Genomic DNA, 24968 nt, shown 5'->3' on the forward strand with positions numbered 1-24968 from the left:
AGTTCAGACATGTTAAACAGGCATAAACTTGATAACAAAGTACAAAAAACGTTTTAAAATAAAACCGTTACTGTCACTTTAAATTTTAAACTGAACACACTTTATTACTGCAATTGCGAAAAAACATGAAGGAATTGTTCAAAATTCACCAAATTTTCACCACAGTGTCTTAAAGCCTTAAAAGTATTGCACACCAAATTTGGAAGCTTTAACCCTTAAAATAACGGAACCGGAGCCGTTTTGAACTTTAACCCCTTTACAGTCCCTGGTATCTGCTTTGCTGAGACCCAACCAAGCCCCAAGGGGAATACGATACCAAATGACGCCTTCAGAAAGTCTTTTCTAAGTAACAGAGCTCCTCTCACATGCGACTGCATGCCATGCCTCTCAAAAACAAGTGCGCAACACCGGCGCGAAAATGAGGCTCTGCCTATGCTTTGGGAAAGCCCCTAAAGAATAAGGTGTCTAAAACAGTGCCTGCCGATATTATTATATCAAAATACCCAGATAAAATGATTCCTCAAGGCTAAATATGTGTTAATAATGAATCGATTTAGCCCAGAAAAAGTCTACAGTCTTAATAAGCCCTATTTTGAAGCCCTTATTTACGATCGTAATAAACATGGCTTACCGGATCCCATAGGGAAAATGACAGCTTCCAGCATTACATCGTCTTGTTAGAATGTGTCATACCTCAAGCAGCAAGAGACTGCTCACTGTTCCCCCAACTGAAGTTAATTGCTCTCAACAGTCCTGTGTGGAACAGCCATGGATTTTAGTGACGGTTGCTAAAATCATTTTCCTCATACAAACAGAAATCTTCATCTCTTTTCTGTTTCTGAGTAAATAGTACATACCAGCACTATTTCAAAATAACAAACTCTTGATTGAATAATAAAAAACTACAGTTAAACACTAAAAAACTCTAAGCCATCTCCGTGGAGATGTTGCCTGTACAACGGCAAAGAGAATGACTGGGGTAGGCGGAGCCTAGGAGGGATCATGTGACCAGCTTTGCTGGGCTCTTTGCCATTTCCTGTTGGGGAAGAGAATATCCCACAAGTAAGGATGACGCCGTGGACCGGACACACCTATGTTGGAGAAAATGTATGCTTACCTGATAAATTTATTTCCGGACATGGAGTCCACAATGTCATTCCAATAACTAGTGGGATATTCAACTCCTGGCCAGCAGGAGTAGGCAAAGATCACTCCAGCAAAGCTGTAAAGTGTAACTTCCTTACCCATAACCCCCAGTCATTCAGCCGAAGGAAAAGGAAGAAGGAAGAAACACAAGGGTGAAAAGGTGTCTGAGGTTTACGCAAAAAAACTGCTGAATTAAAGGGTGGGGTCGTGGACTCTCCTCATTTCCAGAAATAAATTTATCAGGAAAGCATAAATTTTGTTTTCTTTCCTATGACATGGAGAGTCCACTACGTCATTCCAATTACTAGTGGGAACCAATACCCAAGCTAGAGAACACAGAATGAACAGGGAGGGAGAAAAAAGGCAGGAGGACCTAAACAGAAGGCACCACCGCTTGAAGAACCTTTCTCCTAAAAGAAGCCTCAGCTTCATTTTTGAAAGCCCAAGAAGGAGACAGCCCTAGTGGAATGAGCTGTAATTCTCTCAGGAGGCTGCTGTCCAACAGTCTCATAGGCCAAACGAATCAAACGTCTCAACCATAAAGACAGAAGTAGAAGTGGCCTTCTGACCCTTACGCTTTCCAGAGAAAACAACAGGGCAGAAGATTGTAAGTAAGCTTGTAAGTAAAATTTTAGAGCCTGCACAACATCTAAGTTATGCAAGAGATGTTCCTTTTGAGACAGAAGTAGAAGTGCAGAAGATTGCCTAAAATCTTTTAGTAGCTTGTAAGTAAAATTTTAGAGCCTGCACAACATTTAAGTTATGCAAGAGATGTTCCTTTTGAGAAAAAGGATTAGGACAAAATCAACTAACAACAATTTCCTGATAAATGTTTCGATCCGACACCACTTTAGGGAGAAACCCCATTTCAGTACGAAGGACCGCCTTATAAGCATGGAAAATAAGGTAGGGAGAGTCAGACTGCAGAGCTGAAAGTTCAGACACTGCGCGCAGAAGAAATGGCAACAAGAAACAAAACTTTCCAGGATAACTGAGCCTGTTGCAAAACTTAAGAACTAAATTAAGGCTCCAAGCAACAGGTTTAAACACAAGCCTGATTCAGACCAGAGCCTGTACAAAGGCATGAACATCTGGTAAATCTACCAGACATTTGTGCAAAAGGATAGAAATACAGAAATCTGACCCTTTAGAGTACTGACCGATAAACCCTTATTCAGTCCATCCTGAAGAAGAGACAAAATCCGGGGAATCCTCACCCAGCTCCAGGAGAACCCCTTAGATTCACACAAGATAGATATTTACGCTATATCTTATGGTAAATCTTGCGAGTAACCGGTTTTCGAGCCTGAATCATAGTTTCAATGACGGCATCAGACAAACAACGCATAGACAGAACTAGGAATTCAATCTCAAAGCAGTTAGCTTCAGAGAATCTAGGTTTGGATGGAGGAAAGTACCTTGAAGTAGAAGGTCTTTCCTCTGAGGTAACCTCCAAGGAGGTAGAGAGGACATCCTCACTAGATTCGTGAACCAGATCCTGCGAGGCCATGCAGGAGCTATTAGAATCACTGATGCTCTCTCCTGTTTGATACGAGCAATGACTCGTGGAAGGAGAGCAAACGGAGGAAACATAAGCTAGAGAAAACCTGAGGAATCGCTAGAGCATCTATAAGAACGGCCTGAGGATCCCTTGAACCATACTTTTTAAACTTGGTGTTTTGACGGGACGCCATCAGATCCAACTCTGGAACCCCCCACCTGAGGGTTATCTGAGAGAACACTTCCGGATGGAGAGCCCACTCGCCTGGATGAAAGGTCTGTCTAAGAAACTCTACTTCCCAGTTGTCCACTCCTGGAATGTGGATGGCAAATAGGAGACAATCGTGGGCTTCCGTCCACTGCAGATTGCGAGTCACCTCCTTCATGGCTAAGGAACTCAAGAGTCCCTCCCTGGTGGTTGAAGTAAGCCACAAAGGTAATGTTGTCCAATTGGAATCTTATAAACCAGACCAACGACAGTTGAGGCCACGCTGATAAGGCATTGAAGATTAGCTCTCATCTCCAAGATGTTTATGGGAAGAGAGGACTCCTCCCGAGACCACAGCCCCTGAACCTTTAGAGGGCCTTAAACGGCTCCTCAGCCAGACAGGTTGGCATCCGTCGTCATAATTTCCCAGGAAGGTCTCAGAAAGCAAGTGCCCGAGACAGATGTTCCTGTGACACCCACCACAAGAGAGAGTCTCTTGTCAAAGGGTCCAGATTTATCCGTTGAGCTAAGTCCGAATGATCTCCGTTCCATTGACGGAGCATACAAAGCTGCAGCGGTCGTAGATGGAACCAGGCAAAGGAACGATGTCCATGGATGCCACCATCAGACCATTTACCTCCATGCATTGGGCCACAGATGGACGAAAAGGCAGACTGGAGAGAAAGGCAGGAAGCAAGAATTTTGACCACAGTCAGAAAAATCTTCATGGAAAGGGAATCTATTATAATCCCTAGGAAACACACCTTGGAACAAGAGATCTTTTTCCAAATTCACCTTCCACCCATGGAAACTAAGAAAAGACAACAGCATCTCTGTATGAGATTAGGCTAGTTGAAAAGATGACGCCTGAACCAAGATGTCGTCTAGATAAGGCGCCACAGCAATTCCCTGGGATCTGATCACAGCCAAAAGAGCCCCCAGAACGTTTGTGAATATTTTGGGAGCCGTTGCCAGGCCAGGCCAAAAGGAAGTGCAACCCATTGGAAATGCCTGTCCAGAAAAGTAAACCTCAGATACTGATGGTGTTCCCTGTGAATAGGGATGCGTCCTTCAGGTCTATGGTCATAAACTGACCTTCCTGTACCAAAGCAAGAATGGAACAAATAGTTTCCATCTTGAAGGACGGAACCCTGAGATATTTGTTGAGACACTTGAGGTCTAGAATGGGTCGAAAAGTTCCCTCCTTTTTGGGAACCACAAACAGATTTGAATAGAATCCTAGACCCTGTTCTGCTAGAGGGACAGGAACAATAACTCCCAGAGAGTATAGTTATTTTTTACACAATTTAAGGCGGCTCCCTTTATTTTGTTTGAGGATAGTTTTGACAGGAAAAATCTGCCCCTGGGATGGCAAGACTTGAATCCCACTCTGTAACCCTGTGATACTATGTCTACTGCCCAAAAGACTGGGATATTGCATATCCAGGCTAGTCGAAAAAGAGAGCCTGCCCCCCACCTGATCCACACTGGAATAGGGGGCAGAACCTTCATGCTGATTTCGAGTCAGCAGAGGGCTTCTTGTTTTGTTTTCCCTTACTCCAGGGCTGGATGGATTTCCAGGATGATCTGGGTTTATCAATTTTGGAAGAGGACGACTTTGGTCCCTTAAAGTTACGAAAAGAACGAAAGTTAGAGGTTTGACGACCTCTAGGTCTATTCTTCTTGTCCTGAGGTAAGAAAGATGCCTTTCCACCTGTAATCTCTGAAATGATCTCTGCCAGACCAGGTCCAAACAGAGTCTTTCGCTTTTAAGGTAAAGCCAAAAGCTTGGCCTTAGAAGAGACATCGGCCGACTAAGATTTTAACCACAAAGCCCTGCGGGCTAGTACCGTGAAGCTAGACATCTTAGCTCCCAGACTAATTATCTGCATATTGGCATCACAGATAAAATGTATTGGCCAATTCGAGAGCTTTGATCCTATCCTGGATCTCCGCTACTGTAGTTTCCTGTGTAATAAGATCAGACAATGCATCGCACCAATAAGATGCAGCTCCCGCAACTGTGGCAATACTCGCTGGTTGCCACTGAAACCCTTGATGAATATATATTCTTTTTAAGTAAGCCTCTAGCTTCTTGTCCATTGGGTCTTTAAAAGAGCAACTATCCTCGTTCTCTTTGCAAGAGTAGAAATAGCCACATGCTACTTTAGGAACAGTGCGCAATGAGTCACGAATGGGGTCCGCAACAGGAAACCGTCTTAAAACAGGGGAAGAAATTCCAAGCAGTGATCAATCGGTACGTATGGAATGGAAAGAGGCCCCAAATTGCAGCCTCCTTGCTGCAGTGTCCAATCCTCGCTGGAGGGCTAGGCCTTCCGAGCATCATGCTTTACTATGAAGCCGCCCTTTTATCTCACATTTCGGAATGGAATGTAAAAGGGACTGGTCCTCGATGGTTAGAGATCAAACAGGCATCCTTGCCGGCTCATATGACCTTGCTGGATTGCCACATTTGGCCAAATGCGGTAACTAACTCTTCCGGTTTTGCTTTTTAATCCTAGCTGAGATCTTGTGAGTACTGGACTTTATGTGTATTGTATGGTCTGATTTTGCAGTTCTCCCAAAGGACTTGCACCCTGGCAGACCCAGGATTAACTGCCTGTGACTCTGTAAATAGAGGAGCTTTATGTGAGTGCGATAGCAACCAAAGCTGGGCCTCTTTATGAGTCATGGGATGTGTACCCGGTCCAGTCTGGATGTACATTCCTTTCTCCTGATTTTGCTTATACCCAAGGGTGATTACATAAGTCTGTGAACCCTGACCTGTCCCCAGTTTGTTTGATTACTAGCTTGCATTTGTGTGCATGGCTGCAGTTATGTGGCTGTATTAGGGACCCAGGTATGTGGAAGAGACCTTGACGTGGTACCTGGGCTTCTCCCATTTGGCCAAATGCGGTAACAAACTCTTCCGGTTTTGCTTTTTAATCCTAGCTGAGATCTTGTGAGTACTGGACTTTATGTGTATTGTATTGTCTGATTTTGTAATTCTCCCTAAGGACTTGCACCCTGGCAGGCCAGGGTTAACTGCCTGTGACTCTGTAAATAGAGGAGCTTTATGTGAGTGCGATAGCAACCAAAGCTGGCCCTGTTTATGAGTCATGGGATGTGTACCCGATCCAGTCTGGATGTGCATTCCTTTCTCCTGATTTTACCTTGCTGGATCTCATATGGATTCCATCCCATTGAGCCTCGGATATCCCGATCAGCAGCAAAAACTAAATTTATGCTTACCTGATAAATTACTTTCTTTTACGATATGACGAGTCCACGGATTTCATCCTTACTTGTGGGATATTAACCTCCTGCTAACAGGAAGTGACAAAGAGCACCACAGCAGAGCTGTATATATAGCCCCTCCCTACCCCTCCACCGCCAGTCATTCGACCGAAGGTTATAGGAAGAGAAAAGGAAAGGCTAAAAAGGTGACTGAAGTTTTCAAAAAATAAACCTGTCTTAAAATAACAGGGTGGGCCGTGGACTCGACATATCGTAAAAGAAAGTAATTTATCAGGTAAGTATAAATTTAGTTTTCTTTTACAAAGATATGACGAGTCCACGGATTTCATCCTTACTTGTGGGAAACCAATACCAAAGCAATAGGACACGGATGAAAGGGAGGGACAAGACAGGAACCTAAACGGAAGGCACCACTGCTTGAAGAACATTTCTCCCAAAGATAGCCTCAGAAGAAGCAAAAGAATCAAATTTGTAAAATTTGCAAAAAAGTGTGAAGGGATGACCAAGTCGCAGCCTTACAAATCTGTTCAACAGATGCATCGTTTTTAAAAGCCCATGTGGAAGCCACAGCCCTAGTAGAATGAGCCGTAATTCTTACAGGAGGCTGCTGTCCAGCAGTCTCATATGCCAGGCGGATGATACTTCTCAGCCAAAAAGAAAGAGGTAGCCGTAGCTTTCTGACCCCTACGCTTTCCAGAACAAACAATGAATAATGAAGATGATTGACGGAAATCCTTTGTTGCCTGTAAGTAAAACTTTAAAGGCACGGACCACGTCCAAATTATGCAACATAATTCTTAGGATTAGGACACAAGGAAGGAACAACAATTTCCTGATTAATATTCTTATTTGAAACAACCTTAGGAAGAAATCCAGGTTTGGTACGTAAAACCACCTTATCAGAATGAAAAATGAGATAAGGCGAATCACACTAACGTTAAAAGCTCAGAAACTCTTCGAGCAGAAGAAATAGCAATCAAAAACAGAACTTTCCAAGATAATAGTTTAATATCTATGGAATGCATAGGTTCAAACGGAACCCCTTGCAGAACTCGAAGAACTAAATTCAAACTCCAGGGAGGAGTAATAGGTCTAAATACAGGCTTAATTCTAGATAAAGCCTGACAAAAAGACTGAACATCTGGTATATTTGCCAAACGTCTGTGAATCAGAATTGACAAAGCTGAAATTTGTCCCTTTAAGGAACTCGCAGATAACCCTTTCTCCAATCCCTCTTGGAGAGTAGGCAGAATCCTAGGAATCCTAACTTGACTCCATGACTAACCCTTAGATTCACACCAATAAAGATATTTACGCCATATCTTATGATAAATCTTTCTAGCGACAGGCTTTCTAGCCTGTATCAAAGTATTAATAACTGAATCAGAGAATCCTCGTTTCAATAAAATCAATCGTTCAATCTCCACGCAGTCAGCTGCAGAGAAATTAGATTTGGATGTTGAAAAGGAGCTTGAATTAGAAGGTCCTGTCTCAATGGAAGTTTCCACGGAGGCAGAGAAGACATGTCCACTAGATCCGCATACTAAGTCCGGCATGGCCACGCAGGCGCTATCAGGATCACTGACGCTCTCTTCTGTTGGATTCGAGCAATCACGTGTGGGAGGAGAGGAAACGGCGGAAACACATAAGCTAGGCTGAACAACAAAGGCACTGCCAAGGCTTCTATCAGTTCGGCCTGAGGATCCCTTGACCGGGATCCGTATCTTGGAAGTTTGGCATAGCATTCAAATCCTATTCCGGTCTGCCCCATGTGGGAATCAATGAGGCAAATACCTCCGGGTGAAGTTCCCACTCCCCCGGATGAAAAGTCTGTCGACTTAGAAAATCTGCCTCCCAGTTCTCTACTCCTGGGATGTAGATCGCTGACAGATGACAAGAGTGGGCCTCCGCCCAGCTGATTATATTGGATACCTCTATCATCGTTAAGGAACTCCTTGAACCCCCTGATGATTGACATATGCCACAGTCGTGATGTTGTCCGACTGGAATCTGATGAATTTGGCCGAAGCCAACTGAGGCCACGCCTGAAGCGCATTGAATATCGCTCTGTTCCAGGATATTGATTGGAAGTAGAGACTCCACTTGAGTCAAACACCCTGAGCCTTCAGGGAGTTCCAGACTGCACCCCAGCCCAGAAGGCTGGCATCTGTTGTCACTATCACCCACGAGGGTCTGCGGAAACAAGTCCCTTGGGACAGATCTGGCGACAACCACCAAAGAAGAGAGTTTCTGGTCTCTTGATCCAGATTTATCTGAGGAGATAAATCTGCATAATCCCCATTCCACTGTCCGACCATGCACAGTATTATGTTTATCCCTCATTTTAACCGACTTATCCTGAGGTAGGGCATGGCCCTTAAATCCTGTAATATCAGAAATGATTTCCTTCAATTATGGCCCAAAAAGGGTCTTACCTTTAAAGGGATTAGCTAAAAGCTTATGTTTTGATGACACATCAGCAGACCAAGATTTAAGCCATAATGCTCTACGTGCTAAAATAGCAAATCCTGCATTTTTTGCCGCTAATTTAGCAATTTGAAAAGCGGCATCGGTAATAAAAGAATTAGCAAGCTTAAGAGCTTTAATTCTATCTAAGATGTCATATAATGGAGTCTCAACCTTAAGAGACTCTACTAGAGCCTCAAACCAAAAAGCTGCTGCAGTAGTTACTGGTACAATGCAAGCCGTTGGTTGTAAAAGAAACCCCGGATTAACAAATAATTTCTTTAGTAAAACCTCTAACTTCTTATCCATAGGGTCCTTAAAAGCACAACTATCCTCAATTGGTATAGTAGTACGCTTAGCTAGGGAAGATATAGCTCCTTCTACCTTAGGGACCGTTTGCCATGAGTCCCGAATGGCATCTGATAGGGGAAACATTTTCTTAAAATTAGGAGAGGGAGAAAACTGTATACCTGGTCTATCCCATTCCTTTCTAATAATTTCCGAAATTCTCTTAGGAACCGGAAAAACATCAGTGTAAGTAGGAACTTCCAAATATTTATCCATTTTACACAACTTCTCTGGAGGAATCACAATCATCCAGAGTTGCTAAAACCTCCCTAAGTAACAGGCGGAGGTGTTCAAGCTTAAATTTAAATGACATAGCATCCAAATCTGTCTGAGGCAAAGCATTCCCTGTAATGAGAAATTTCACCCTCAGACAGTAATTCCCTGATCCCCAACTCAGAGCACTGTGAGGGAACATCAGAAATAGCTAATAAAGCATCAGTGGATTCAGTATTTACATTAATACTTGACCTACTGTGTTTACCCTGCAACACTGGTAATTTAGACAATACCTCTGTAAGGGTAGTTGACATAACTGCAGCCATCTCCTACAGAGTAAAGGAATTAGACGCACTAGAAGTACTAGGCGTCGCTTGAGTGGGCGTTAAAGGTTGTGACACTTGGGGAGAATTAGATGGCATATCCTGATTCTCTTCAGACTGAGAATCATCCTTAGGCACACTTTCTTTAAAATATGCTTTTTACATTGTAAGGCCCTTTCAGTACAAAAGCTACAGAATGATAAAGGGGGTTGCACAAGGCTTCTAAACACATAGAACAATGAAAAACCTCAATGTCAGACATGTTGAACAGACTAGTAGTACCACAACAGTCGTTTAAACACTTATTTATTGCAAAAAATAAACATTTGAAAAAACGTGTACTGTGCCTTTAAGAAAAGAAAAAGTGAACAATTTTTCCAAAATGCTCAAAAAACGTTAAATTAACCCCAAAATATCGGTTAATCCAAAAATTACTGCACCCAGAAGCAAGGGCAGAAATGAGGCTTTAGAAGTACTAATATCAACTATTAATCAAAAGATAGATAAAAATACCCTCTGCACCTCACCACAGCTCTGCCGTGGCGCCTACCTGCCCCCAGGGTACTTCGAAACAAGTTTCCAACCCTTCAGACCAGCTACACAGTCCAGAATTACAACCCACAAACATAAAACAAACAAGTTTTAAATGCCAAAAATAAAAAACGTAACACATACGTTTTTTACATCGTCTCCCATGTCACAATGCCCAAATATCAACTAAAGAAAAATATAATATAGGGACTATAATTACTAGTAATATCCCTCTTATAAAATAGGATTTACTGCTTACCCCATTCCCATGCCAGCCAGTTCTGATACACCAAGTCTGCTCAGAAAAAAAGGCTGCACATACCTTAAAGCTGCTTGTAGCATGAAACCGGTCTCCACACTGAAGATGTCTCATGGTTACCTTCAGAAGTCTTTGTGGGAACCAGCGTGGATCTTAGTTACAACTGCTAAGATCATCAACCTCAGGGCAGAAATCTTCTTCCATACCCCCCTGAAGAAAATAGTACGTACCGGTACCATTTAAAATAAAAAACTTCTTGATTGAAGAAACTAAAACTAACACCTCACTTTACCATGTCTTCCTAGTATAACACAGGCAAAGAGAATGACTTGAGGTGGAGGGGAAGGGAGGGGCTATATATACAGCTCTGCTGTGGTGCTCTTTGCCACTTCCTGTTAGCAGGAGGTTAATATCCCACAAGTAAGGATGAAATCCGTGGACTCGTCATATCTTTGTAAAAGAAACAATTTATTATTTAAAAAAAAAAAACAATATATATATATATATATATATATATATATATATATATATATATATATAATATATATTGAAAGCACAAGAAAAGAACAGAGCGCAACCGCAACTCAAGGTAAAAGTTTTTAATCACTTCTTTTGCGCTAAAAACAATTGCACTTACAAGATAATAAAATATTCAAGCCTTTGTTTTATACTCAATGGACCGCAATCCGACAGGCAGCACTCCAGGCTGGATTACGTAATGGCGTCTATGTAAAGTCCAAAGGCACAGGTACTAGTGACCCCAAATTGCGACCGTACTTGTAACCACAACAGATGAAATGTCTGTACTGATGTCCCTCTTTAGTCGGTCTACGCGTTTCGTCCGTTTCCACAGGACTTTTTCAAGACTCAAGACACACACACACACATATATATATATACATACATATATATATATATACACATATATATATATATATATATCCTCTCTGGCCCCTCTACACCATAGTCGTAAGCTGTGGTGCCTACCTGTTCCTACTGCCACAGAGTGACTTTACAACAAACAGGGCTTTAAACAGGAGAGGATCACAGAAGCCGTTACTGAGGAAAAGGCGTCAAGGAAAAGCGTGCGCTGCTTCAGGGGAAAGGAGTCCGCCCCCCGTGACGTCACAGCCGGCTCTGATACGAACCGCAAGATACTGATAAAAAAAAAACAAAAAAACGTCCCCAATGCAATAGAGGCAGTCTTACCTCCAAGAAAGTTAAAAACACAGCGATTGTATAAACTTTTGTCCTGAGCCACCAATAAAGCCCTTTCTCCATATGGCATAATTAACCTCTAGCGTCCTGTATCCACAAAGTGCCCTGCTACCCTGTCTACTAGTATCCTCTCAGGAATAAAGGTCCCAATTAAGGTGCAGACTACTAACTTCTGAGTGCCAAGCTTTTATTCTCCACTTTAAGAAATAAAATGGCACTTACCATTGCCTGTCCAACATGGAGACAGCTCACCTGGCATGAGAGGAAGCCACTCCTCACAGAGGCCTGTGGATAAGAAGGAACAGAGTAAGACTACTCTAGCATTCTGTTGCAGGGCAGCAATCTTGTCAGGAAAATGCAGTGAGGCCCACCCCACAAGTTCCTAACTGCTTGAAAGCTACCACAGCCCTACTGAAGAGACTAACGTAGAGTACAGCTAGACCCAGATTGTCAGGGAAGATCAGAGCAAGTCTGCTCAGGCTTCCAAAATAAAAAAAATCTTGATAGAAGAAATCTTAAACAGGCACCTAAACTTCACTGAAGGCAAAGAGAATGACAGGGTGTTGTGGGAAGGCAAGTGATACTTAACAGCTTTGCTGTGGTGCTCTTTGCCGCCTCCTAGTGGCCAGGAGTGATATTCCCAACAGTAATTGCCGATTCCGTGGACTCACTGTGTCTTAAGAAATTGGGTTCTTATACATAAATTAGGATAATATGTTAATATCTTAGGGTCCTAAGACCACTAAGAAGATAAAAATGATATAGGACAATATAGGATTCCGACGTCATTGTCAGAAAAAATAAACATGAGAGAAAATATTATTATGATCATATACATAAAATATGTCAGCATGAAGAAATCTATTAGTCATAGGATTGCTAGGTTGTACCTAATTTGGGAAAAAATAAGGAGAACTTAGAAAAAGTTTGGTATGTACTTAGACCCTCTACTGAGGTCCCAAATAATAGAGAAAAAGTAATAGATCTGGAACCAAATCAATGTATAAATACCAAATATTAGTATATATTACAAAAAGGAAATAGACGCTCCAAACATAGCTGCAAACGCCTTCACTATGAAGGAAAATAAACAATGCAATCCAGTATACAGTGGATATAAAAAGTCTACACACCCCTGTTAAAATATCAGGTTTCTGTGATGTAAAAAAAATAAACAAAGAAAAATAATTTCAGAACTTTCCACCTTTAATGTGACCTATAAACTGTACAACTCAACTGAAAAACAAACTGAAATCTTTTAGGTGGAGGGAAGAAAACAAAAAAAAACTAAAATAATGTGGTTGCATAAATGTGCACACCCTCTTATAACTGGGGATGTAGCTGTGTTCAGAATTAAGCAAACACATTCAAAATCATGATAAATAAGAGTTAGCAGACACCTGCCATCATTTAAAGTGCCTCTGGTTAACCCCAAATAAAGTTCAGCTGCTCTAGTTGGTCTTTCCTGAAATTTTCTAAGTCGCATCCCACAGCAAAATCCATGGTCCACAGAGAGCTTCCAAAGCATCAGAGGGATCTCATTGTTAAAAGGTATCAGTCAGGAGAAGGGTACAAAAGAATTTCCAAGGCATTAGATATACCATGGAACACAGTGAAGACAGTCATCATCAAGTGGAGAAAATATGGCACAGCAGTGACATTACCAAGAACTGGACGTCCCTCCAAAATTGATGAAAAGACGAAAAGAAAACTGGTCTGGGAGAGGCCTACAGCAACATTAAAGGAGCTGCAGGAATATCCGGCAAGTACTGGCTGTGTGGTACATGTGACAACAATCTCACGCATTCTTCATATGTCTAGGCTATGGGGTAGAGTGGCAAGACGAAAGCCTTTTCTTACAAAGAAAAACATCCAAGCCAGGCTACATTTTGCAAAAACACATCTGAAGTCTCCCAACAGCATGTGGGAAAAGGTGTTATGGTCTAATGAAACCAAGGTTGAACTTTTTGGACATAATTCCAAAAGATATGTTAGGCGCAAAAACTACACTGCACATCACCAAAAGAACACCATACCCACAGTGAAGCATGGTGGTGGCAGCATCATGCTTTGGGGCTGTTTTTCTTCAGCTGGAACTGGGGCCTTAGTAAAGCTAGAAGGAATTATGAACAGTTCAAAATACCAGTCAATATTGGCATAAAACCTTCAGGCTTCTGCTAGAAGGAACTTAAACTTAATCTTTTAGCATGACAACGCCCCAAAGCATACATCCAAATCAACAAAGGGATGGCTTCACCAGAAGAAGATTAAAGTTTTGGAATGGCCCAGCCAGAGCCCAGACCTGAATCCGATTGAAAATCTGTGGGGTGATCTGAAGAGGGCTGTGCACAGGAGATGCCCTCGCAATCTGACAGATTTGGAGTGTTTTTGCAAAAAAGAGTGGGCAAATCTTGCCAAGTCAAAATGTGCCATGCTGAAAAACTCATACCCAAAAAGACTGAGTGCTGTAATAAAATCAAAAGGTGCTTCAACAAAGTATTAGTTTAGGGGTGTGCACACTTATGCAACCATATTTTATTTTTATATTTTCAGTTTGTTTTTCAATTGAGTTGTACAGTTTATAGGTAACATTAAAGGTGGAAAAAGTTCTGAAATGATTTATCTTTGTCTCATTTTTTTACATCACAGAAACCTGGCATTTTAACAGGGGTGTGTAGACTTTTTATATCCCTGTAAATAACATAAGTAAAACGAATTGTATTAGTGCAAAAATCACCACAACAATATATATTTTACTTCATAAAGAGATTGCTAAAATTGCAGCCATATAAAAAGGATAGGCAAGTAAACGCCTTTACATTTTTCACCACAAGATGGCGACAAATCCTGGGAAAATATGACTAACTATTTAAATGTAATAAGGAGTCTTAAAGGGGCATTGAACCTAAATTTTATCTTTAGCGATTCAGATAGAGCATCCAATTTTAAGCAACTTTCTAATTTACACCTATTTTTCTTCATTCTCTTGCTATCTTTATTTGAAAAAGGCATCTAAGCTTTTTTTGGTTCAGAACTGTGGACAGCACTTTTTTATTGATAGCTGAATTTATCCACCAATCAGCAAGAACAACCCAGGTTGTTTACCAAAAATGGGCCGGCATCTAAACTTACATTATTGCATTTCAAATAAAGATACCAAGAGAATAAAAAAAATTGATAATAGGAGTAAATTAGAAAGTTGCTTAAAATTGCATGCTCTATCTGAATCACGAATGAAAAAATTTGGGTTCAGTGTCCCTTTAAGCACACACAGCCCCCATTCCAACTTGTAATCATTGATAAATGTTCATCTGAGGGGCACATAAAAGGACAGTGTAAAAACTACAGATAAGACTGTACATTTTAATAAAAAGAGGCTGTCAGAAAGAATATTAGGGCGATGTAACTTAAACTCCCCCTTCACATTTTGTTATGAAGCACTAGATTAAAAGAGATATATAAATCCAGGGAGGAGTCAACCCATCAAACGTCACAGTCCGTTACAAGTAAAACAAAATCCCTCAGGACACAAAGAGATAAACACTGCAACCACCTGGGGTGGTGAGCTCTTATTATAGAATCCAAATCTCTTAAAGCCAGTGTTCCAGATACAAATACACAAACTGACATATGCTGTGATTAAATGCACAAACACAAGGGCCATCAAACTAAATAAGCAGCTGTATGCTGCTATAAAGCCCCTTCCAGCTCAGAGATCATCCAAACTAAATTAAGCAGCTGTGTGCTGCGAATGCGGAATGAGCCCTAATTGTTTGCTGCGTATGCAGCCATGTACACAAGCGCCTTAGCTATGAGCTGAGAATGTGGCTATTTACACAAGCGCCCTAGCTGTGTGCTGCGAGTGCAGCCATTTACACAAGCATCCTGTGTGTTGAGAATGCGTCCATTTACACCAGCGCCTTATTTACAGAAGCACCCTAGCTGAATGAAGCCATGAACACAAACGTGGTAATTTGCTTCATATCAGGAAAAAATATGGGATTTGGACTTCCTACAGAAAGAAAACATACCCCACAAAAGCTTACTGCATGTGAGAGGGAAATCCCTATATCACTGCCAGGAAACAGCCTGCTCCGGTTCAACAATAAAGGAGACACCTACTAGAAACCTGGAGCGTCAAGGCTTTTGCAGTCAGGGAAAATCAGATAACCCATAAGGAGTTCTATGTTTCCCAAAGGGGCCAATTAACGTAGAAAAGTTGCCACAGATACCCTCCACAAGGGGATTTACTCTAAGGCGAACTAATACTCTAGTTGTAACAGGAGACTGAAAACCCCTTACTGCGCATTGGCCACTAAAATATCCTGAGCCCGATAGACGAATAAGAAAGTCTTCTGCCAAGTTGTTCACCCCTGAAATTTGAATCGCAGAGACTAGAAACAAATTGATTTCTGCCCATGAGAGAATTCGAGACACCTTCATGGCCCACCAGTGGTTCACCACAGGATAGCATCACCGCTCCCCACGCTAGCCTATGGACACGCTAGACTAACTGACATGTCTCCCCTAGAAGACGAAAAGCACTTGCCTGGATCTAGCCGTCCGGCAGGAGGACAGTTCACCCGGCGTGAGAGGAAACCACTCCTCACAGGAGCCTGTGGAAGAAGAAAGGACAGAGTAAGCCTACTCTGGCTTTCTATACAGGGGCAGTAAAGTGCTAGGAAACGCAGTGAGTTCTGAAAGTACTAAGTTAGGAGCTCAGCTAGTATCCCTTAGCTCCCTTACTAATCAATCTTTCCCTAGGATTGATAAATATATCTATAGTTATGCCGACAGTGTAGAAGTATGGGAGCGCTAGTAAGCTCAAGGGTTAAAGGGACACTAAACCCAATTTTTTCTTTCATGATTCAGATAGAGCATGAGATTTTAAGCACCTTTCTAATTTACTCCTATTATCAATTTTTCTTTGTTCTCATGCTATCTTGATTTGAAAAATCAGTACTGTAAGCTTTAGAGCCAGACCATTTTTTTGTTCAGCACCTGGGTAGCACTTGCTGATTTGTGGCTAAATGTAGCAAACCAATCAGCAAGCTCTACCAAGGTGCTGAACTAAAAATGGGCCGGCTTCTAACCTTTTATTACTGCTTTTTTAGAATCAAGATAACATGAGAACAAAGAAAAATTGATAATAGGAGTAAATTAGAAAGTTGCTTAAAATTGAATGCTCTATCTGAATCATGAAAGAAAAAATGTGGGGTTAGTATCCCTTTAAGGAAGAGGACTATATATAGCTTATTCAATGTAAATACATTAATTTATTTATCAATATACATACATATTAAATATCTTAAAACCTAAATAAATAGCAAGCAAGGGACATCTCCCAACAGTTATTTCTTTAAAATTCATACAATGTGTGCGTGATACAAATTAAAAAACATAATTTATGTAAGAACTTACCTGATAAATTCATTTCTTTCATATTGGCAAGAGTCCATGAGCTAGTGACATATGGGATATACAATCCTACAGGAGGGGTAAAGTTTCCCAAACCTCAAAAAGCCTATAAATACACCCCTCACCACACCCACAATTCAGTTTAACGAATAGCCAAGCAGTGGGGTGATAAAGAAAGGAGTAGAAAGCATCAAAGGAAATTTGGAAATAATTGTGCTTTATACAAAAAATCATAACCACCATAAAAAAGGGTGGGCCTCATGGACTTTGCCAATATGAAAGAAATGAATTTATCAGGTAAGTTCTTACCTAAATTATGTTTTCTTTCATGTAATTGTCCATGAGCTAGTGACATATGGGATATCAATACCCAAGATGTGGATCTCCACTCAAGAGTCACTAGAGAGGGAGGGAATAAAATAAAAACAGCCATAATCTGCTGAAAAAATTAATCCACAACCCAAAAATATAAGTTTATTTCATTTGAAAGAAAAAAACTTAAATCAAAAGCAGAAGAATCAAACTGAAACAGCTGCCTGAAGAACTTTTCTACCAAAAACTGCTTCTGAAGAAGCAAATGCATCAAAACGGTAGAATTTAGTAAATGAATGCAAAGAGGACCAAGTTGCCGCTTTGCAAATCTGAACAACTGAAGCTTCATTCTTAAAAGCCCACGAAGTGGAGACTGATCTAGTAGAATGAGCTGTAATTCTGAGGCGGGGCCTGACCCGACTCAAAATAAACTTGATGAATCAAAAGTTTCAACCAAGAAGCCAAGGAAATAGCAGAAGCCTTCTGACCTTTCCTAGGACCAGAAAATAAAACAAATAGACTGGAAGTCTTCCTGAAATCTTTAGTAGCTTCCACATAATATTTCAAAGCTCTTACCAATTCCAAAGAATGTAAGAATTCTTAGGATTAGGACACAAGGAAGGGACAGCAATTTCTCTACTAATGTTGTTAGAATTCACAACCTTAGGAAAAATTAAAAAGAAGTCTGCAAAACTGCCTTATCCTGATGAAAAAATCAGAAAAGGAGACTCACAAGAAAGATCAGATAACTCAGAAACTCTTCTAGCAGAAGAGATGGCCAAAAGGAACAACACTTTCCAAGAAAGTAGTTTAATGTCCAAAGAATGCATAGGTTCAAATGGAAGAACCTGTAAAGCCGTCAGAACCAAATTAAGACTCCAAGGAGGAGACATTGATTAAACAGGCTTAAGAACTAAAGCCTGTACAAAACAGTGAATATCAGGAAGTATAGCAATCTTTCTGTGAAATAAAACAGAAAGAGCGGAGATTTGTCCTTTCAATGAACTTGCAGACAAACCCTTATCCAAACCGTCCTGAAGAAACTGTAAAATTCTAGGAATTCTAAAAGAATGACAGGAGAATTTATGAGAAGAACACCATGAAATGTAAGTATTCCAAACTCTATAATAAATCTTTCTAGAAACAGATTTACGAGCTTGTAACATAGTATTAATCACTGAGTCAGAGAAACCTCTATGACTTAGTACTAAGCGTTCAATTTCCATACCTTCAAATTTAATGATTTGAGATCCTGATGGAAAAACGGACCTTGAGATAGTAGATATGGCCGAACGGAAGTAGCCAAATCAGGCAACTGGACATCCAAACCAGATCCGCATACCAAAACCCGTGTGGCCATGCTGGAGCCACCAGCAACACAAATGATTGTTCCATGATGATTTTGGAGATCACTCTTGGAAGGAGAACTAGAGGTGGAAAAATGTAAGCAGGATGATAACACCAAGGAAGTGTCAGCGCATCCCCTGCTTCCGCCTGAACATCCCTGGACCTGGACAGGTATCTGGGAAGTTTCTTGTTTAGATGAGAGGCCATGAGATCTATCTCTGGAAGACCCCACATCTGAACAATCTAAGAAAACATCTGGATAGAGAGACCACTCCTCTGGATGTAAAGTCTGGCGGCTGAGATAATCCACCTCCCAATTGTCTACACCTGGGATAAGCACCGCAGAGATTAGACAAAAGCTGGATTCCGCCCAAACAAGTATCCAAGATACTTTTTTCATAGCTTGGGGACTGTGAGTCCCACCCTGATGATTGACATATGCCACTGTTGTGATATTGTCTGTCTGAAAACAAATGAACAGTTCTCTCTTTAGCAGAGGCCAAAACTCTGAGAATTGCACGGAGTTCTAAAATATTTATTGGTAATCTCGCCTCTTGAGATTTCCAAACCCCTTGTGCTGTCAGAGATCCCCAAACAGCTCCCCAACCTGAAAGACTCGCATCTGTTGTGATCACAGTCCAGGTTGGCCGAACAAAAGAAGCCCCTTGAACTAAACCATGGTGATCTATCCACCATGTCAGAGAGTGTCGTACATTGATTCAGCATACAAAGCTGTAGAGGTCTCATGTGAAAACGAGCAAAGGGGATCGCGTCCGATGCTGCAATCATGAGACCTAAATCTTCCATGCACATAGCCACTGAAGGGAATGACTGAGACTGAAGGTGCCGGCATGCTGCAACCAATTTTAAACGTCTCTTGTCTGTTAGAGACAGAGTCATGGGCACTGAATCTATCTGGAAGCCTAAAAAGGTGACCCTTGTCTGAGGAATCAAGAAACTTTTGGTAAAAAGACTGAGCTAGTACCAAGATATCATCCAAATAAGGAAACACCGCAAAACCCTGTTCTCTGATTACAGAGAGTAGGGCACACAGAACCTTTTGAAAAGATTCTTGGAGCTGTTGCTAGGCCAAATGGAAGAGCAACAAATTGGTAATGCTTGTTTAGAAAAGAGAATCTCAGAAACTGATAATGTTCTGGATGAATCGGAATATGAAGGTATGCATCCTGCAAGTCTATTGTGGACATATAATGTCCTTGCTGAACAAAAGGCAGAATAGTCCTTATAGTCACCATCTTGAAAGTTGGTACTCTTACATAACGATTCAAAATTTTTCAGATCCAGAACTGGTCTGAATACATTTTCCTTCTTTGGTACAATGAACAGATTTGAATAAAACCCCAAACCTTGTTCCTGAAGAGGAACTGGCATGATTACCCCTGAAGACTCCAGGTCTGAAACACACTTCAGGAAAGCCTGAGCTTTTACTGGATTTACTGGTATACGTGAGAGAAAGAAATCTCACAGGAGGTCTTACTCTGAATCCTATTCGATACCCTTGAGAGACAATGCCCTGAATCCATTGATTTTGGACCGATTTTATCCAAATATCTTTGAAAAACCTTAATCTGCCCCCTACCAGCTGAGCTGGAATGAGGGCCGCACCTTCATGCGGACTTAGGGGCTGACTTTGGTTTCCTAAATGGCTTGGATTTATTCCAACTTGAGGAAGGCTTCCAATTGGAAGCAGACTCCTTGGGGGGAAGATCGAGTTTTTGTTCCTTATTCTGACGAAAGGAACGAAAATGGTTAGAAGCCTTAGATTTACCCTTAGGTTTTTAATCCTGAGGCAGAAAAACTCCCTTCTCCCAGTGACAGTTGAAATAATAGAATCCAACTGAGAACCAAATAAATTATTACCTTGGAAATAAAGAGATAGTAATCTAGATTTAGATGTCATATCAGCATTCCAAGATTTAAGCCACAAAGCTCTTCTAGCTAAAATAGCTAAAGACATGGATCTAACATCAATTTTGATAATATCAAAAATTGCATCACAATAAAATGATCAGCATATTGCAATAGGCGAATAATGCTAGATAAGTCAGAATCCAATTCCTGTTGCGCTAAATTCTCCAATCAGAATGTTGATGCAGCCGCAACATCAGCCAAAGAAATTGCAGGTCTGAGAAGATGACCTGAATATAAATAGGCTTTCCTTAGATAAGATTCAAGCTTCCTATCTAAAGAATCCTTAAAGGAAGTACTATCTTCCATAGAAATAGTGGTACGTTTAGCAAGAGTAGAAATAGCCCCATCAACTTTGGGGAATTTTTCCCAAAACTCTATAGATTTTGCTGGTAAAGGATACAATTTTTTAAACCTTGAAGAAGGAATAAAAAGAAGTACCTGGCTTATTCCATTCCCTAGAAATCATATCAGAAATAGCAGGACTGGTTACCTCAATATCCAAAATAATTAACACTTCTTTAAATAAAGAACGCATATACTCTATTTTAAATAAATAAGTAGATTTGTCAGTGTCAATGTCTGAGGAAGGATCTTCTGTATTAGATAGATCATCAGAAGAGGATAAATTATGTTATTGGTAATTTGAAATTTCATCAACTAAATGAGAAGTTTTAAAAGACCTTTACATTTATTACAAGGTGGAAATGCAGACAAAACCTTCAAAATAGAATCAGAAACAAATTCTTTAAAATGTACAGGTATATCATGCACATTAGAAGTTGAAGCAACTACAACTGGCAATGTGCTATTACTGATGGATACCCTAACTGCATGTAAAAGTTTATCATGACAACTATTACAAATGACATTCGGCAAAATAATTTCAACAATTTTACAACAAATGCACTTAGCTTTGGTAGGACCGATGTCAGGCAGCAATGTTCCAGCAGAAACTTCTGAGGCAGGATCAGATAAAGACATCTTGCAAAATGTAAGAGAAAAAACATAAAAAGCAAAATTATCTATTTTCTTATATGACAGTTTCAGGAATGGGAAAAAAAGCAAATAGCATAGACCTCTGATAGAGAAAAAATCAAGAGGCAAACATCAATGGGGTATTGAAATAATGAAAAAGTTTGGCGCCAAGTATGACTCACAACGCAACGTAAACTTTTTTGGCGCCAAAAATAACCGGAAATGACACACTCGCGTCACTAATGACGCCACAGTGTGAAAGGTCTCGGCGTCAAGTATGACGCTGGAAATGACGAAGTTGCGTCAGACGTATTTTTCCGCGCCAAAAATATTTTCGCGCCAAGAATGACGCAATAAAGTTTAGCATTTGACGCACCCGCGGGCCTAATGCCACCCGCAATTTGCAAGAAGTAGTCAATTGAAAAAAGACTAAACCCCAGGTAAGAAAAAAATTTCAATAAAAGATGTTTATATTCCCCAAATATGAAACTGACAGTCTGCAGAAGGAAATACATGAACCCGACTCATGGCAAATATAAGTATAATACATATATTTAGAACTTTATATAAATGCATAAAGTGCCAAACCATAGCTGAGGTGTCTTAAGTAATAAAAAACATACTTACCAAAAGACACCCATCCACATATAGCAGATAGCTAAATCAGTACAGAAACGGTTATCAGTAGAGGTAATGGTAAATCGAGAGTATATCGTCTATCTGAAAAGGGAGGTAGGAGATGAATCTCTACGACTGATAACAGAGAACCTATGAAATAGACCCCCGTTAGGGAAATCATCGTATTCAATAAGTGATACTCCCTTCGCTGTACTCAGAGGAATCGGGCTTCAACAATGCTGAGAAGCGCATATCAACGTAGAAATCTTAGCACAAACTTACTTCACCACCTCCATAGGAGGCAAAGTTTGTAAAAACTGAATTGTGGGTGTGGTGAGGGGTGTATTTATAGGCATTTTGAGATTTGGGAAACTTTGCCCCTCCTGGTAGGATTGTATATCCCATATGTCACTAGCTCATGGACTCTTGCCAATTACATGAAAGAAACTAGAAACAGTTACGATCAATGTATCGATATATACTGGATACCACCTCAACACTTATTGATCTTGCAGAGCAGATCGGAAAACAACTTAATGTCTATAAGATCATATATGTGTAACCGTTCATATACCAGAAAAATAGCATTCAATCTTACAAAGTATTGAGGTAACTTGTATCCTTTATTGACAATAACTGACCAATAATTTTGAACAAAGTCTAGTGTCTTCGTAGTATAAAGAGAAACTAGACGTACCTGAATCTTCAGGTTCTTGAATTGTGCTCGGACTTACTGCGTGTATTCTCCGGTACTATATTCCGTTCGTTTGCTGTGCGTCACATCGATGCTAGTACCTTCGGTCTCGCTGCAGGCTTCCTCCAAATCAGCTGTGCTAACGTACACTCCTGCGTGATGAGAGCGGGATTCAACGAACGGCCATTTGTGCTCCTTGTATCTGGGAGGTTTACAAGATCTTTACAAGGAGAGACGAATTTCCTTCAAGTGTATTTTGCAGTACTGTAGTTAGAGGCGTTGCAAGTAGAGTCTAACTACAGTATTGCAAAATACACTTGAAGGAAACCTGCAAGATACAAGGAGCACAAACGGACGTTTGTTGAATCCCGCTCTCATCAAGCAGGAGTGTACGTAAGCACAGCTGATTTGGAGGAAGCCTGCAGCGAGACCAAAAGTACTAGCATCGCTGTGACGCACAACAAACGAACGGAATATAGTACCGGAGAATACACGCAGTAAGTCCGAGCACAATTCAAAAGAGCCTGAAGATTCAGGTACGCCTAGTTTCTCTTTATACTACAAAGACATGAGACTTTGTTCAAAATTATTGGTCAGTATTTTTTGATTGACTTTTAAACAGGAACCGGAGTTATTGTGGATAAAGGATACAAGTTACCTCAATCCTTTGTAAACAAGATTGAATACTATTGTTCTGGTATATGAACGGTTACACATATATGATCTTATAGACATTAAGTTGTTTTCCGATCCGCTCTGCCAAATCCATAATTGCATTGATCGTAACTGTTTATTTCTAGTTTTTAATTTGTATCACGCACACATTGTATGAATTTTAAAGAAATAACTGTTGGGAGACATCCCTTGCTTGCTATTTTATTTAGGTTTTAAGATATTTAATATGTATTTATTATATTGATAAATTAATGTATTTACATTGAATAAGCTATATATAGTCCTCTTCCTTAACCCTTGAGCTTACTAGCGCTCCCATACTTCTACACTGTCAGGAAACGCAGTGAGGCCCACCCCCACAAGTTCCTAACTGCTTAAAGCCACCACTGCCCTACTGAAGAGACTAAAGTGGAGTACAGCTATACCCACTCTTGATCGGAAAGATCAGAGCAAACCTACTCTGGCTTTCAAAAAAATAAAATCTTGATTGAAGAGAAATAATCAGACAGCAAAAACTTCACCTGCTCCTTGCACCACAGGCAAAGAGAATGACTGGGGGTTGTGGGTAAGGGAGTGATACTTGGCAGTTTAACTGTGGTGCTCTTTGCACCCTTCTGCTGGCCAGGAGTGATGTTCCCAACAGTAATTGATGATCCATGGACTCACCTTGCCTTAAGAAAGAAATACTAACTTTCTATCTAAAGGGTCTTTAAAAGCAGTACTTTCTTCCAAAGGAATAGTAGTATGTTTAGACTAGAGTGGAAATGGCCCCATCAACCTTGGGAACAGTTTCCAACAAATCAATGAGTATATTGTAGATCCATAGAGGGATGCAAATGGCAAGTCCCTGCGACCAATTATGGACGGGTTATGAAAAATTTACCATGAGGTGAAAAAAAATAATCACAAAGCATACCCCATATACATCACTCTGACAAACACTGTATTTTGAGAAGAAATTGGGCCTCAAAGACGGGAAACGCCTCTCTGGATAATTAAATGCACATTATTATACACCTCCAGCTGAGGCAAAAGTAAAGACTAAGGTATGTGTGAGGGGCTTTATAGGGCTCTTGGTGTTTGGGAATCTTTGACTATTCCAAGAGGTAGAGCAGAGTAATTCACAGGAGTAATGGATCATGAACTCTCAGCACCTGTATGAAAGAAATGTATTCTTAAAAAAAATATATATATGAATAAGGTATAGAAATTTCAGAAGGCTATTAGTTTCTATGCACGCATATTGCACAAACACTAAGCAATTAAACAAATATTTTGTGTCTGAAAGGGTTTACACCATACTAAAAACATAAAAAGGTTAACTGTATGCGTGTGTGGAAAAGGCTGTGTATTTAATACATTGTATAATAAACTGTATGCAGGTTATGTTATAACTTAAGATTCAACTAATACAAAATGACTTTTGTGCCCATTAAGTTATTGTTTTATAAAAAGACAGGGCACATATGTCACCTTACTCATAACTAAGAAGTATTTTCCAGACAATTAAGCATGCAAACGAAC

At 40.5% G+C, this 24968-nt stretch overlaps 1 protein-coding gene across 1 annotated transcript in view; it reads right to left on the bottom strand.

Moving 5' to 3' along the window:
• The window catches only part of LOC128663661 (bromodomain-containing protein 4B-like), a 777540-nt gene that overhangs the window by 180595 nt on the left and 571977 nt on the right, over positions 1-24968 (bottom strand).

The sequence above is a fragment of the Bombina bombina genome, chromosome 6 (assembly GCF_027579735.1).
Source record: "Bombina bombina isolate aBomBom1 chromosome 6, aBomBom1.pri, whole genome shotgun sequence".
NCBI classification, from domain to species: domain Eukaryota; kingdom Metazoa; phylum Chordata; class Amphibia; order Anura; family Bombinatoridae; genus Bombina; species Bombina bombina.